Here is a 15831-nt window from a genome sequence, read left to right on the forward strand (position 1 = left end):
AAACTCCATATGAGATATGGTATGGTAGAAATTCTATAGTCAAATATTTTAGAATGTTTGGAAGAAAGTGTTATATGAAGAAGAATGATGAAAATCATGGAAAGTTTGATGCAAGATATGATGAAGGAATGTTTCATAGGTACTCTCAAAATAACAAAGGTTGTAGATTCTACAGTAAAAATACAAGGATAATACTAGATTTTAATGATGTTAAATTTGATGACCACATTGAGATTGAAGACATTCAACTAGTAAAAATTAACTTTAATGATCTAGTCAACAATGACGAGAAGGATGATGAGCCATTTTTAGATGAAGATATTAAAGAACCCCTTAGTACAAAATCAAAATATTTTTCAGGGTATGTTAAAAAACACCACCCAACTGACCAAATTTTTGGTGATTTGAGTGCAGGTGTTCAAACAAGAAGAAAATTAATAAATCATCCTACTCTATTGAATGTAGCTTTTTTTTCTATGATGGAATCATGATTTTTCTCAGGAAAACTAGGTTGATAATTGGTTGAAGGCCATAAATGAAGAGCTTGATCAAATCGAGAAAAATCATACCTGGGAGCTTATTCCAAGACCGATAGATAGGAATGTTATTAGCACAAAATGGGTCTTCACAAACAAATTGAATGAACATGTTGAAGTGGTAAGAAACAAAGCAATGTTAGTTTGCAAGGGCTATGAAAAAATTTAAGATTTGGAATTTGATGAAACCTTTGCTCCTATCGCTTGATTAGAAGCAATTCAATTGTTTTTGGAATTTTTTTAGTTTCAAGAAATTCAAGATATATAAGATGAATGTTAAATATTCCTTTTTAAATGGAGAATTGAAGGAAGAATTATACATTGGCCATATTGATGGTTTTTAGCTTTTAGATAAGCCTAATTATGTTTACAGGATGAAAAAGGCCTTGTATGGTCTTAAGCAATCCCCAAGGACTTGGAATTCAAAGTTGGATAGTTATTTTCTCAAGTTTCATTCTAAAAGAGGGACACCTATTAGTAACTTGTATGTGGAATCTAATGATGGAAAATTGTTAGTGGTGGTTTTCTATGTTGATGATATTATTTTCCTAGTGATTGAGATAATCTAATATGGTAGTTTCTAGCCAAGATGAAGGAAAAAATTGAGATGTATATTCTTGGAGAACTTTATTATTTCCTTGGTTTGAAAATTACGGTCTCCCAGAGGAACCTTTATATCACACAACAAGTATCTCAAGGAAGTTTGAAGAAATTTGGCATGGAGGAATGTTATTTCGTAAGAACTTCAATGGTTATAGGATGAAAACTCAGTAAGACCAATGAATCACTAGAGGTGCATCAAAATTTATATAGATATATTATTTGTAGCCTCTTATATTTGATATCCTCAAGACCAAACATAATGCAGGAAGTTGATATTATTGGAATATTTCAAGTAGCCCATAGACATATTCATCTCCTAGTAGAAAAGAGGATTCTTAGATATCTAAGAGCCATAATGGATTATGGAATTTGGTGTCCTAGACGTAAATATTTTTCACTAACTATTTTTACTAATATTGATTAGGAAGGTGATGTAGATGACCATAAGAAAACTAGTGGTGGCGATTTCTTTCTTGGTTCATGTCTTGTTTCATGGTTGAGTAGGAAGAAAGCCTTAATTTCTCTCTCTACTATTGAAGAAGAATATGTAGTAGTAGCTTCTTGTTGCACTCAGTTCTTATGGATGAAGCAGTCTTTACAAGATATGAAAGTGATATATGATCAAATTATTCCAATCATCTTTTCCAATAAAAGTGCAATTAACATGTTCAACAACATTATTTTCCAAGTCATCTTGTTAAGTTGGAGTATGTACTTACAAAAGAGCAGGTAGTTGATATATTCCCCAAACCTCTCCCATGAGATGAATTTGAGCACATAAGGAAAATATTGGGAGTAGTTCCTCTTACATCCCTCCAATATATGTTCCTCAAGTGGAAGAAAGGCAATCAATAAGAATTCAACATACTAAAAGGAAGCTTCTAGGTCCACAGGATCAACAAGACAGGGGGAGCTAAGTTATAGGGGGAATATTATTTTCTTTACCATTTATGTCAAAAGGGGGCAAGTACATCAAAGGGGAGGATTACCATAAGGAGTATAAGTGAGAGAAATACACTTTTATTTGATGATTTTCTTTTGGTGTTTCCTTAAATGCCAAAGTGGGATAATGTTAGACACAAGTTGTCGTTGGTGGCAACGAAAAAGGTGATTGTAAGCAGATTGAACAAAGAGAAGATACTTTGGAGCCATTTATAATTCAAAAGATCAAATCATGTGTACTTGGAAACTACTAAGATGGATAAAGCTCAGAAATATCTTTCCACTGGTACATTGAAGTCCACAAAAGACCTATTGGATTGAAAGATATGGCCAGTCAAAGTTATGAAGGTAAAAGTTAAAGTTTAGTTTAGGCTAAGTGTCCGTCAACATAGTAACCATACATGTGGCATCCATGTAGGCACGTTAATTGACCAATAAAAATCTCAGGAGGGACAAAAATGGTACCCATGAAGTCCACATAACCCTGATATATGTTCCCTGGAAGTTACAAAGCTAAGCACAAGGCAAAGTCCCGGGGTGACATGGAACTAGGAGGACATGGAGACAAATTTCAGTAGGTGGAACGAGTCATTATTGGTGCATGATAGAGTAGGGAGGTCCCTACATGCACATCAACTTGGAATATTGACCTTGGAAGATCCAAAAGGAGCTCTGTCTTTGGAATTTTCAAAGGGAGGTGATGTGAAAATTTATGGGGAGATGGATATGGAGTAATGAGCAATATCGCTGTTAGTTATAGAAAAATTTTTGTTCCATACCTTTTAAAATATCAAATAAATTCAATGAAAAACACAATCTCGGGACCCCTCACCTCTATATCCTTAACAACATGGACGAACAAGAAAAGGACACATGGTGACAGGTGATTGGATCACAAAGGTGATGTGGAGCCATGATGGAGATACAATGGCACGGTGATGTTAGCATGACATGTAACTAATGAGGGTGTGACATGTGGCATGTAGATTTTGTGTTTTTGGGTGGCCAAGTGAGCTAAAAATGATTGACATGTGGCACCACTTGCGTGTGACACATATCATACTTAAAGGGGTGGCATCACCATGGTAGTCACATCATCCCTAAAGAATGACCCTAGAATAATTAGAAGGTGCGTAGGTTGAAACACCTGGGGAGAAAGTTTTGGGACATAATGGAAGCAACATATCACCTCGATAGTTTCCCTATTATTTTATGTGTGTCGCGTGAGGCCCGACAGGGACATGTCATCATGGAACTTGGAAGGCCAGACACATCGATTATTCTTAAGCGAGTTACAATGATTTTTCTCTAGTTTGATGCAACTCTAGGACATAGTGGTAAATGAGGTGACATATAGATGGAGTGGCAAACCAATCAATGGCGCACATTTGGTTGGGGTGTCATCCCACTAGGACATGTAACCCTAAAATATTTACCTTGTAAGAATACAAAGGAACACCATTGATTTTAGTTGGGGATAATAGGCCAGGGGCTAAGGAAGAGCTCTAGGACATGGTTATGTGTGTGTTAAGTGACCAAGGGCACGAAAGGTTTGTAGTGATGGTAAAGCCCTTAGGGCTATAGTATAAAAGGTGTAGAAGAGGTTAGATGCAATGGTTTCATAATGTTTCATGAACAAGGGCCATGCCCGATCTACAATCTTGATTTTATCAAAGGGTTTAACACCTTTAGGCCTATATCAAAGGGTTTAAGACCTTTAGGCCTATAACAAAGACCTAAGGCATAAACCTTGATATTTTTTAGAATTACAAATTTGCGCAGTTTTGTAACCCCTAGAGAAAACCCCTAGGATGAAAAGAGGTTAGTGCCTTGGAGATCCACCCAAATATTTTGAATAATTATACATTCTTCTCAATGTAAACAAATATTTATACATTTTCATTGTTAGTTTTTCTTAGAGACAAACCCTTCGACTAAAATGAAATTTGACTCCTAGGAGAGTTGATAAGGAACTTCAACTACCCTACATATCTATGGTTACAACCTTTAATTAATAATTTCAGATAATACAAGATGAGATGTACATGGCTAAATAGAATTGTATACACCAAATCTCTAACAAAAAACATGGAATGGAAGAGAACAGAATGATGAAGCCATGGAGTATTTCATTAAGGCTTCTTTGATAAAAATTTACAGGTACCTTTAGATACTTATACAAAATTGATAATTTTTTTTATAAAAATAAACCAACAACTACATTACACAAGTTTCGTAAGAAGAATTACACAATGCAAAATTGCAGAGAAAGAGAACACATACTACAACCATCAAACACTCGAAATCACTTGAATATTGTTTATTAATATTTGAAAAGGGATATGCACATTACATAGAAAAATTGTTAAGAACCAGTCTTTGAGACAAAAACTTCAAACCCCCTAAATGATTTCTTCTATCCCCTTTTAAAGAAAACATCATCCTTAAGAACAATTACAAGTAAATATTAGAATATACAATTGTCTAATTACCCAATTGTTTAATTATCTAATTGTATTAGCTGACTAACTATTCTCTAAATAAAACTAGCACATCATTAAAAAAAAAAAGTCCACATGCTTAAATATTCACATGGGTAGTGGGCCTTGGCCCCTAGGGCCTAGCACTAGGATCGTTAGCTTCCACTGCTTCTTGTCGAAGTAGACTTTCACATATTTCCTAAAGAGATTTTTCTAGGTTTAGACATTGAACCATCCTTCAAAACGCAACCTATAACTTTAACAACATGTTATAATCATGTGTTGATTCAAATAAGGTCTTCATCAGTCACAACAACTAGAAGTCCCTTTCTAGGAAATTGACCACAGTCTTTCTTTTTAGCACTAAAATATTTTCCAAAGATGAATCTAACCTGCATTTTGTAGTTGCCAGTTCTTTTTAATATTCTTCCCATGGAATCAAGTTTCCATCCATGTTCCAACATCCTGGTAACCCAACTCTCTGTGTCTAGTTAAACCTGGAGTCAAAGGAAACAACATAATTTATGATTGCTTCTATCTTTCTTTCAGTTTGAATACACAATTTATTTTTCTCAATGCTTCTAGTGATTTCCATAATAACCACAGTCCTATCAACAATATGTATTTCTTTTAGTTCTTCCAGTTTATTTCTCATTTAGAAATTTGATTATCTTCCAATCTCTCTGTGCCTCTTTCTACATTTCCTTCTTGTGTGAACTCACACCCCCAACAAAAATGGCGATTACAACCCTCTCTTCAATAACAACTTGAAAATACCCCTAGGTGGAATGAATCTATTGTGTTAAATAATACCAAATGACATGTATGGCTTCGATTAAGGACATGTTAGCATTCAATATACTCCTCAACTCCTTTATCTCTTCTTGACTTGTTTTTTATTTTTGAGAGGTTTTCCCATTTTCTTTCTTGGAAAAATTCAACTCTTCTTCTCTATTACTTAATTCTACTTGAGATAATGTTAACTGATCTTTGACCTTTTTCGTTTCTACCTAAGAAATCATGAGATCATTCACTACCTTAGCTAACTTTTCTAAGGGATCATCTGACTCATTAGGAATTACAATAGTAAAAATATGGCTTTTAATAGTATGGTCGAATTATTGAACCTTTTCCTTTTAAGGATGTGATTTCCTTATTCCTATCAATCCACTAGAGCATTAGTTGTTATTTTTCTTTCTCCATAAAGGCTACTTCAACAGCTTGTATAGGCTCTTCTAAAGGCATATTTATATTCTTCTTCAATGACTAAACTTCCACTTATGTTCCTTGTCTTAAGGCCTTAATTTCCTCCCTATCTTTTGGGTCAATTCCCAAGTTGATGAAACTCTTTGAAGATTTCATTTTGTAAATGTAGAGCCCTAGAATATGACTTATCCTTCTTGATTATGTTAGAGGCCTTTTCCATAAGCTTCTCTATTTTTATAATTGATAATGAGTTTATGCTTAAATCATGATATATCATCTCACCAATATGCCTATGCAAATTGATCTTGTCAGGCAGAGGGATATCAACAGTGTTGAGAGACAAGTTCGTCATCTTAAATTAAGCTCTTGTGGGGAGTAACTGGGTAGTAGGATGCAATAGTGAGAGTTTAAGTTGATTCTTCTCAAGGTCCATTTCTAAAAGAAACCTTGTTTGTGAATAATTTATGCTTCTATGCTTTTATGGTTTGAGAATAATTTATGAGCTTATGCTTAAATCATGATATATCATCTCACCAATCTGACTATGCAAAATGATCTTGTCAGGTAGAGGGAAATCAACAGTGTTGAGATACAAGTCCGTCATCTTAATTTAATCTCTCATGGCGAGTAACTGGGTAGTAGGATGCGATAGGGAGAGTTTAAGTTGATTCTTCTCGAGGTCCATTTCTAAAAGAATCCTAGATCTAAGATAGGAGGAATTTATTCAAATGTAGACACCTTCAAGTCTATAGATCTAGAAGGCACAATATGTTTGGGATTTTTCAGGCTCATCTGAAAGCATGGTTTATCAAAGGTGCTTTTTGTTAACTTCACTTGCATTTATTCCTCAAGTCTCAAGCTCTATTTTATAATTTTTTTATCATTGTGCCTCCTCCACATCTATATCCATTGCTTCAGGAATGTTTCTCTTCAAATTCCTTTCTTTGGCTGAGGGTGTCTCAATCTCCAGTTTTGAACTAATGGGCCAAGCCTCTTGATTTTCCTTCCACTCAGTCTCAAGCATGCTCTCATGGGAGTATGAAGTTCATTTCACACTTTGTATTCTTTCAGTGATGATATGTTGGGGATAATATTGCCACCTCTCTCCGAATTCAAAATGAAACTCATTCACCTTTTCTTCAACATAAGTGAGAGCTTGTATAGAATTTATAATGAATGGGCCCACAATATTTTCCAGTTTAAACATGTAACCTCTACATCTGGGAATAAAGTGGACTTGGTCCACATGCAAGCTCTATCTGATAAATTCCAAAGAGAAAATTCTCATAGTAATGAAAATTGGCAATCTATAGGGTTTTTCCTCATATCCATACAATCTAATCTTTGTAAAATATTCAAAAAAATACCAATCCCTGAACCTGGTATCCTTACTAAGTTGTATCAACTTCTTTTGTTGTGGAAGGATCCGTGGAGGTGGTGTGCCATTTAGGATAGCATAGGCAGTTTCCATGTATGTAGATAGGAACTGGGAAAACCCTTGATCTTTATGATTTCTTTTGACTATATTCGTCCATTCAACCACTAACTTCCTCTAGTCCTTAGAGTCAAATGTACTCAGATCCATATACTCAAAATTTTCCAAGTGGGTGTATAAAAAGAGATAGACTAGGATGGAAGGGTATATGAAGAGATTGGTAATATGAAAGTTCTCAAGCTGGAAATTAATGGATTTAGCTAGGTATGTAGCTATATCTAAATTCATTATGTGATCCAACATGTGACTTAGAAACCTAACACTAATTTATTTACATTTCTTGTGTAATCTTTCCCAAGTAGTACTAAGATTGACGCTAAAAATTTCTGAGAATATTGAGAAAAGAGATACATAGGATATCTTTAACTTGATCGAGGAGTTAATGCCTTGGAGGTGAAGTCATTGAAAACATGGCTATTTTATTTTTCTCTAATAATTGAGTAAAATCTTAAATACAATGAATCTTGATTGAATGAATTTGGGTCTCGACCATCAGGGAAACATAAAGCCTTGCAGATGAGGTTGTTTGTAACCTCAAGGATGATTTATCCTATGGAAGATGCAACACAATTTCTCTGAGAAACATATGCAGAGTATTGCTAGGTTATGAATTCAATGAAATATTAGGTAGATGGGGCTATCACGTAGTCCAAACTGGTATTCACAATGCTAAATTAGTCTTGTTTGTTTAGGAAACTACCCCAATAGTCAAAATAGAATTGGTCAAAGTCCAAAGGACACAATGAGCTTTGAATTTCAATCTCAGTGTCCATTAGAGGTTCTTTAGTAGAGGGATTGGATATTGCAGGTTTTGGGGTGGGTTTCTGAGGTTTACTAAGCTTCAAAAAAAAAAAAATGGTTTAGTTCAATGTGTAAATTTCTGGAATTGAAGAGAAGCATTGTAAACTGAGTTGTACTAGTTGTAGTTTGGCCTAGAAACTAGTTAAAAAACTATTCGAGACTTGAAAATGATGGGAAAATAGCCAAAAAACCCCCTTTTTAACCTTTCTATTCAAGCGACAAAATGGAATTTACTACGATACAAGGGTAGGTGAATGATGTGATGGGTGGATGACGTGGGAGGTGAAGTGGTTGGATGAGGTGGTAGGGAGAGATAACAGACAAACCTAGTTGACCCACTCACTTGACATGCAAAGAGGCCACATGTTGGGAGTCAGGGTTGTTTTACAAAACTATTTATCGCCTAGTGCTACCCCCCACTGATGATTTCTAAGAAATGAGTCAGGGGTGGTGCAGTCAATCATGGCCATTGATTAGTTAATTGGTAGGATTTCAATCACACTTTGCGCCACCCCCAACCTTTTTTTAAAACCCATGCATGCAGGTGTGGCTATGTTACATATGATGTAGCTACCAATCGGACAAAACAAGATCCGCTATTGAAGTTGCATGGTGTTTAGTTTGTGGTTTTGATTGTTGATGGCCCACTTTCTTTTAACAATGCACCAAGCGTTGAAAAGGTTAGATCAAATAATAATAACAATACATTGGATTATAACCTTAGCATAAAACTTTGTTTCCCCCCTTTTTTGTTTTCATTTTTTCTTTTTCTTATTTTTTCTCCATATATATCTTTGATTTTTTGAACATTTGGGAAAAATAACAAGAAGAGCTACAAAACTGGCTCCATCTAGGGAAAATATTCTTGAAAAAATGCTAAGAATTGCATATCAATGCTTTATTCATTGGGCATTGTATCAGACTATAAATGAAACTGAAAACAAAATAAAAATCAATGGTATTTACAATGGGCTCACTGGTATTTACAATGGAATGAGTTTGTGAGTTTAGTGTTGAAAATAATGCTTCAGATGCTTTAGAAAGTTGTAATGTTTCCCTTTGTATTCTTGCCTAACATCCCATATAAGTACAAGGTCTCCTTGCAAGAACACTCTGTCTTTAGCCTTTTTTTCAAACACTAATTTCATATTCTCTTGGTTTTTTATCATATTTATGCTACCTGTTCCCTGCTGTCGTTTATTTCCAATAGTTGATTCATTCTTCTAGCCAATGGGTTTGGCTCCTCCTCTATATCTTGGATTAATTTAGCCATGGCAATAACTAATAATCTAGAAAACAAATTTCTAGTCCCGTATACCAGTTCAAAATGATATTTTCTTGTCAATCTTTTGGTTGTCACTATATTCTCCTAAAGGAAACTTTTTTGTTGAGAATCTGAGTTCTTTTTTTCTGTTAAATAACCTTTTTTAGAACTCTAACCAAACTCTTATTAGAAGAATCAACCAATCAATTCCCTTATGGGTAATATGTAGTTAAATGATTGAGTGTATATTATGTGTGTAACACACTCCTCCCACATCTACCCAAGCAACCAGATAGCCAGGGTAAACATGCAACGAGAGGCCATTATGAGATGATTAGACCTCCTAAGTCACATTAAGGAAGTGGAACCAACGCAATCACGCCATACAGTGAAACACTTTAGATAGATTTCCCTTTGGTACCACTGAGATTTTGGACAACTTAAGCCTTAGTCACTCTCATGTTATAAGCATGAAAGCGTCCAAAAACCTAGATACGATCTCACAAGCTTGCCTTCCAGTGTTGAAAGACTCATTTAGTTAGTGCTATGATAGTGCCCCTAAGATTTCAGCCACTTTTTCAGGCCCAGAGCCCAGGTCATTTCCCAGAATTGAACCATCTCTTCAGAATAGTAAAATAACATGGAAATGACAGTACTAAAGAAAATACTTGTTTAAGACCTTGACTGGACCCCTACTAGCCATGACAGGTATTTCGTCAAACATATCACGAATATGTAAATTATAGGTGTAAATAACAATTCTAAGCATAGGGGTCTCATACTTATCTAAGATTCACCATGAAGCATTGATGTCTCAACACATTAACTACCATTCCATCCATTAGGTCATAGATACATTGCTCATTCATATACAAGTAAAAACATGATGAGATCCATACATAGTTACTACAATAAAACATATACATAAACAACATAATCGGGAAAAAAATACAAATGAACTCGCCGCCATATAAACCTCATATAATCTAGTATAATACTTATAAAAATACAAGGAGAAATAACCTCTTATTAATGATGCAAAATTCAACCCTGTATGGGACTTCCACGTTCTACTCGACTGTATAATGGTTGAGCCAAATCTATCTTCAACCATTCACCCCTGTGCCATTTTCCAAGCATGAATGTGGGAATTAAACTAAAAGAACCAATAAGGGCATACCGAGGCTAAACCACCTCACCCTAATCAATAGAAACTAGGCTTTACCGTAATCCATCCTAGATCACTAGGCCAACAAAATGGATGCATCATAACAGGATTTACCATGATCTCCACCCGATCACTAGGCAAAACAAGCATGGATGCCACTAGATTTCTCCACCTACACCGTGAGGAATTTTCTTGTCTCCTAGTCTCTCAAGGTTTACCGTAATCCAAAATCGGATCATTAGGCCCTAAACTGAGACCCACTCTCTAGGCTTTACCGCATATCCAAAACTCGGGATCACTAGGCCCAAAAAAAGGAAAACCACCTCTTGGATTTACTGTATATCCTGTCATTCACTGACAAGGATTCCTAGGCCCACTAAGGCAACACGATCCTGGCTTTACCATAACCCATAGTCTGGCTTAGGGGTCACTAGGCCAATTGTTTTACCTTGATCCACAGTCTAATTCACGACCACTAGGCCATGTGCTCTATCATTCGAAGATCCACCCCACTCACCTTTCAATCCATCTGACAATCCAACTCAACCAAACATGAGAACCCCATCACACAATGGCTATCTGGAAATGGAAAGGCTAGGCTAAAAACAATTATACACCTGGAAAAACCCATGCCACAACAGTGAAAGAACCACATGCAATACCATGCATGCCAAATCTAGCAAGGAAAATACACATGAAAATTGATAATTGCAATGAATCTTGTTGTAGCTTCTTGATCCTACCTTTCCCTACTTGATTTTTGCTTCCTCTTGCATTCTTTGCCTTTCTTGATCCAATGCCAAAAATGTTCCAAGAAAACTCTAAGTGTCCAGGAGTGAGTGAGAGAGAGAGAATAATGAGAGAGTAATCTAGGTTGATATTCCTATCAACCTCCCTATTCCACTTGGACCCCCAACACTATCTTTTTCTATTTTTTAGTTTCCTTAATTGTAGCACAATTTACTATTTTTGGTATTTTTTTCAGCCTTGAACTTCCGGAGCCATTATGAGAACCTGAACGATGTTTTTAGGGAAAATGGAGAGACCGAAAACGTCCCAATCTAGCTTGCATGCTTGTTTTTGGCCTTGTCTTTGAGATCTTTGAAACGAGGTGTTATGATAGACAAACAGAGATTGTATGCCAAAGTTACGACCCTGGGAAGTTGATGTATCAATTTACCCAAACAAGGCCCACAGTTTTGGCGCTTCATCTCCTAGGGTCAGGTTTTTGGATGTTTAGGGCTTTCCATTGTTTCTCAATAATAAATAGGCCTTTGAGCCTCATTGTAACACAGTTCAGAGGCATGTATCCACCACATCTATCCTCAAAGATAAGCTACCATCGCTCGAGGTATCTTATTTCCATTCTGTTTGTAAGCATAGTTCAATATTTTTCCATTAATGAAATGAAGTGTTTTTCTGTGTGTTTATGATTATATATGTAACTTGTTGCGTTTCTGTTTAAGTTTAGATCAGTAGTATCAGAGCGATCTTCTTTTTCTCTATTTTTCTTTGCATGTCCCCAATGAGGTCAGGGTATAAGGAATTAAGGCTCGATCTGGTTGACCCATTGTAGGATCAACCTCGAAAAACCTGATAACCTCTCGTGGCAGAATAAAAGAAAGACGAGGGGCAGGAGATCCTTTCAAAATATTTCTTGAAGAAGCTTTCGAGTGATAGAGGGACACGATGATGGATAACTTTTCCCAGATCCTTTGACGGCTACCCATAGGTGATTAATCTTCATCCATTAGCCACTCTAGAGGCACCACTCCTTTTAAGGTATAGGTTCACTTCGATATCCCTCTATTTGAAAGCCTGATAGATGAAAACATCATAGATAAATGGTTAAATCTATTGGAAGGATATTTTTTAGTTCATGACTTTTCCAATCGGTAAAAGATTACATTTTCACTTCTCAAAGCTGCCCCACACGTCAAGGACTGGTGAGAAACCTACTGTGAACAAAAGGATGAGAGTGAACCCTTGCTGTTTTGAGCTGCACCCAATTGGAATTATTTCTAAGACCCCATCAATGAACAATATTACCCTGTTGGGAGCTATGAAGATAAATACATAAAGTGGACCACGCTATGACAGGGAAGGGACCAAGATGTGTCGGAGTTCAAAAATACTTTCTATACCCTTCGCAGGAAGTTGGGTATCAAGTGCACTAAGCGGAATTTTGGGCTCAAGTACCACGGTTGTCTACACAAGTACATTAAGGGTGAGATGGAGTTCTTGGAAATTTCCTCGCTTGGCACAGCGTATTGGTACATTGTAAAGATCGAGCAAAAGTTTAAATAGAAGAAGTGGGACTTTGGAGCTACGAATCCATAGCAAGGAAAAGGCATCCCCAAAACACCAAACAAGGGATGAAGCCAAGTCGAGGCTACCAAGGACAGCCCACCAATGCAAGCAAAGAACAACACCATGAAGACAAAGAAGGACACGGGAAAATGGTGTGAGTTCGATAATAGCTCCACTCAAAATAAAAGTGAGTGTTGGGCCAAGTAGTCACAGGTGGCTGAGCTGAAGGATTTTGAATCAAATGCAGGTTTCGACTCTGAATCAGAACCCGATAAGGGGACTAACAAAGGGAAGTAGATCATTGATGCAGAGCCCAGTGACACCGTGGCCACCACAAAGATCCAGGAAATTGAGCATGAAGACCTAGAGGAGGGGGAACGCCTCCTCTAGTCATAGATGTGGGCAAAGGGTTCTCCGCTATGGTTCATTGTCGACAACGGGAGCCAAAATAACCTCATTTTAGCAAAATTCATGAAGCTGTGGGGCCTAAATACTACAACAGATCCACAGTCATACACCATTGGGTGGCTTTACCAAGGAGGACATCTTCGCATCAACCAACAATTCTGCCTTCCCTATGGCTTCAAGCCCTTCACGGATGAGGTATTGTGTGAAGTTGCTCCTCTTGAAGTTTTTAATGTATTGTTAGGACAACCATACTTGTGGAAGTGACATGTTGTATATGAGCCTAGAACTTGCTCTGTGATTATTACTATTACTAATAAGTTGTACAAAATATTGGAGGTAGCCCCACCTACTGCCATCTCTTTGATGACTGCAAAGCAATGTAGTAAGATCATTTCTCAGACCAAGAAATTCATTTTCCTTATGATTCGCCCCTAAGGCAAGAAGAAGGTTGTGGCCACGACTTCCAAGCAGGGCTCCTCTGCATAACAGCAATAGACAGATAAGGTCATGGAGGAGTACAAGGACATTTTCACCTCACCCACAGGGGTACCTATGCACTATCAGGTCAAGCACTCCATTAATCTGACCCTAGGTGCACCACTACCCAATGGACCGATCTATCAATGCTCTATTATGAAGAATGATGAGATCAGGAGGCAAATTTAGGAACTACTGCAGAAAGGGCACATCAAACCAAGCTCATCACCCTGTGGGAGCCTGATTTTATTAGTATAGAAGAAGGATGGGACCTGGAGACTCGACATTGACTATCGGGTGTTGAACAAGATCATTGTCTGAAATAGGTACCCAATCCTGTAGATTGATGACCTTTTGGACCAGCTCAAGGCGGCCAAATATTTCAGAAATATTGAATTGAAGTCAAGTTATCACTAAGTGCCTATCGAACCCTTCGATGTGTGGAATATTGCCTTCAAATCCAAGGAGGGCCTTTTCGAATGGTTGGTCATGCCGTTCGGATTGACAAACACCCCTACAACCTTCATGAGACTGATAGATGACAACTTATGGCCCTTCACCAATGAATTCATGGTGGTGTATCTAGATGACATCTTGATATTTAGCCAGAGTTGGGAAGAACACCTCCACCATATTCGATAGGTCCTTCAAGCCCTTCGACAGCACAATTTGTGTCCTAATTTGGAGAAATGCACCTTTGGCTTGACCTAGGTTCAATATCTGGGGTACATCATTGATGAGCAGGGTGTACATGTGGACCCATTCAAGATACAAGTCATTCAATATTGGCCAGCCCCAACCACTCTAACAGAGCTCCGCAGCTTTTTGGGTCTTTCCAATTTCTACCACAAGTTGGTGTTGGGGTTCTCTCATATCGCTTGGCCTTTAATTGAAGTCATCAAGGGCCAAGCGAAATCAAATTTATTTTCGTTGGAAACCCAACGGTGAGCATTCTCCGAGTTGAAGAATCGCCTATGTTCTACACCAGTGCTCACATTACCAAAACTGCAACAATCATTTGAGATTGAGACAGATGCCTCCAACTATGCTATTAGGGCAGTTCTTACTCAACATGGGCATTCAATGGCTTACCGTAGTGAGACACTTTCAAAAATAGTTCGAAAGTACCCCACTTATGACAAAGAAATGTATTCCAATGTGTATGCCTATTGTCAATGGAAGCATTACATTTTGGGGAAGGATACGGTCATCCACACAGACCTCCAGGCCTCTACAGTTCATACAAACACAAGGGAAGTTGTAGAACGATCGCCATCAGAAATAGTCCACCTATCTACAATAGTTCCATTTGAACATTAAGTATAAGAAGGGAAGCACCAATAATGTCAATGATTGCCTCAATAGACTAGAGGTCATGGCACTGATCACTGTGCTCGACTCCTATTGGCACGAGACATTAGGGTGGTCACATGTTTACAAGAGCAATCCAGAATTCAACATCATATACCAGACACTTCTAGAAGGGAAGAAAGTTCCAAAATTTCACCTTTAGGATGCACTGTTGTGCCACTTGGGATGCATATGTGTTCCTTCAAGTGAGCATGCAAGATGATTTGGTAGGCGCACTACAGTCAAGTCATTGGACATTTCGGAGTATAGAAAATAGTGGTGGTATTGTAGAACTATTTTTATTGGCCAAAATTTTTTTGGGATATTGGGAAGTACATTAGATCCTGTACCACCTGTGCCATTGCCAGACCAACCATCAAGAAGCAAGGCCTGTATACACCTCTACCTACTCCTATTTGGCCTTGGGAATCCACCTCCATGGATTTCATTTCGGTCCTTCCTTCTACTAAGCATGACAATGATTGCGTTCATGTGGTCGCCAACAGATTCTCTGAGATGGCCATCATGGCAGCCCTGCAAGAAGAGTATCTTAGCAGAGGCCACTGCTAAGCTATTCTTTGAGAGAGTGTGGGTACACTTTGGGATCCCAGAGTCCATTATTTTAGATCAGGACAGCAGATTCCTGAGTGCATTTTGGTCTAGTCTCTAGTCGATGCTAGATACAAAACTCACTATGTCCATGGCTTTCCAACCCCAAACTGATGGCCAAATAGAGGTTGTCAACAGAATGATCCTAGACATTCTGTGCATGTACAACTCAAAGCATCCAC

The sequence above is a fragment of the Pinus tabuliformis genome, chromosome 8, assembly GCF_031772625.1.
Source record: "Pinus tabuliformis cultivar Carrire ecotype Pingquan chromosome 8, CPIR1, whole genome shotgun sequence".
Lineage (NCBI taxonomy): Eukaryota > Viridiplantae > Streptophyta > Pinopsida > Pinales > Pinaceae > Pinus > Pinus tabuliformis.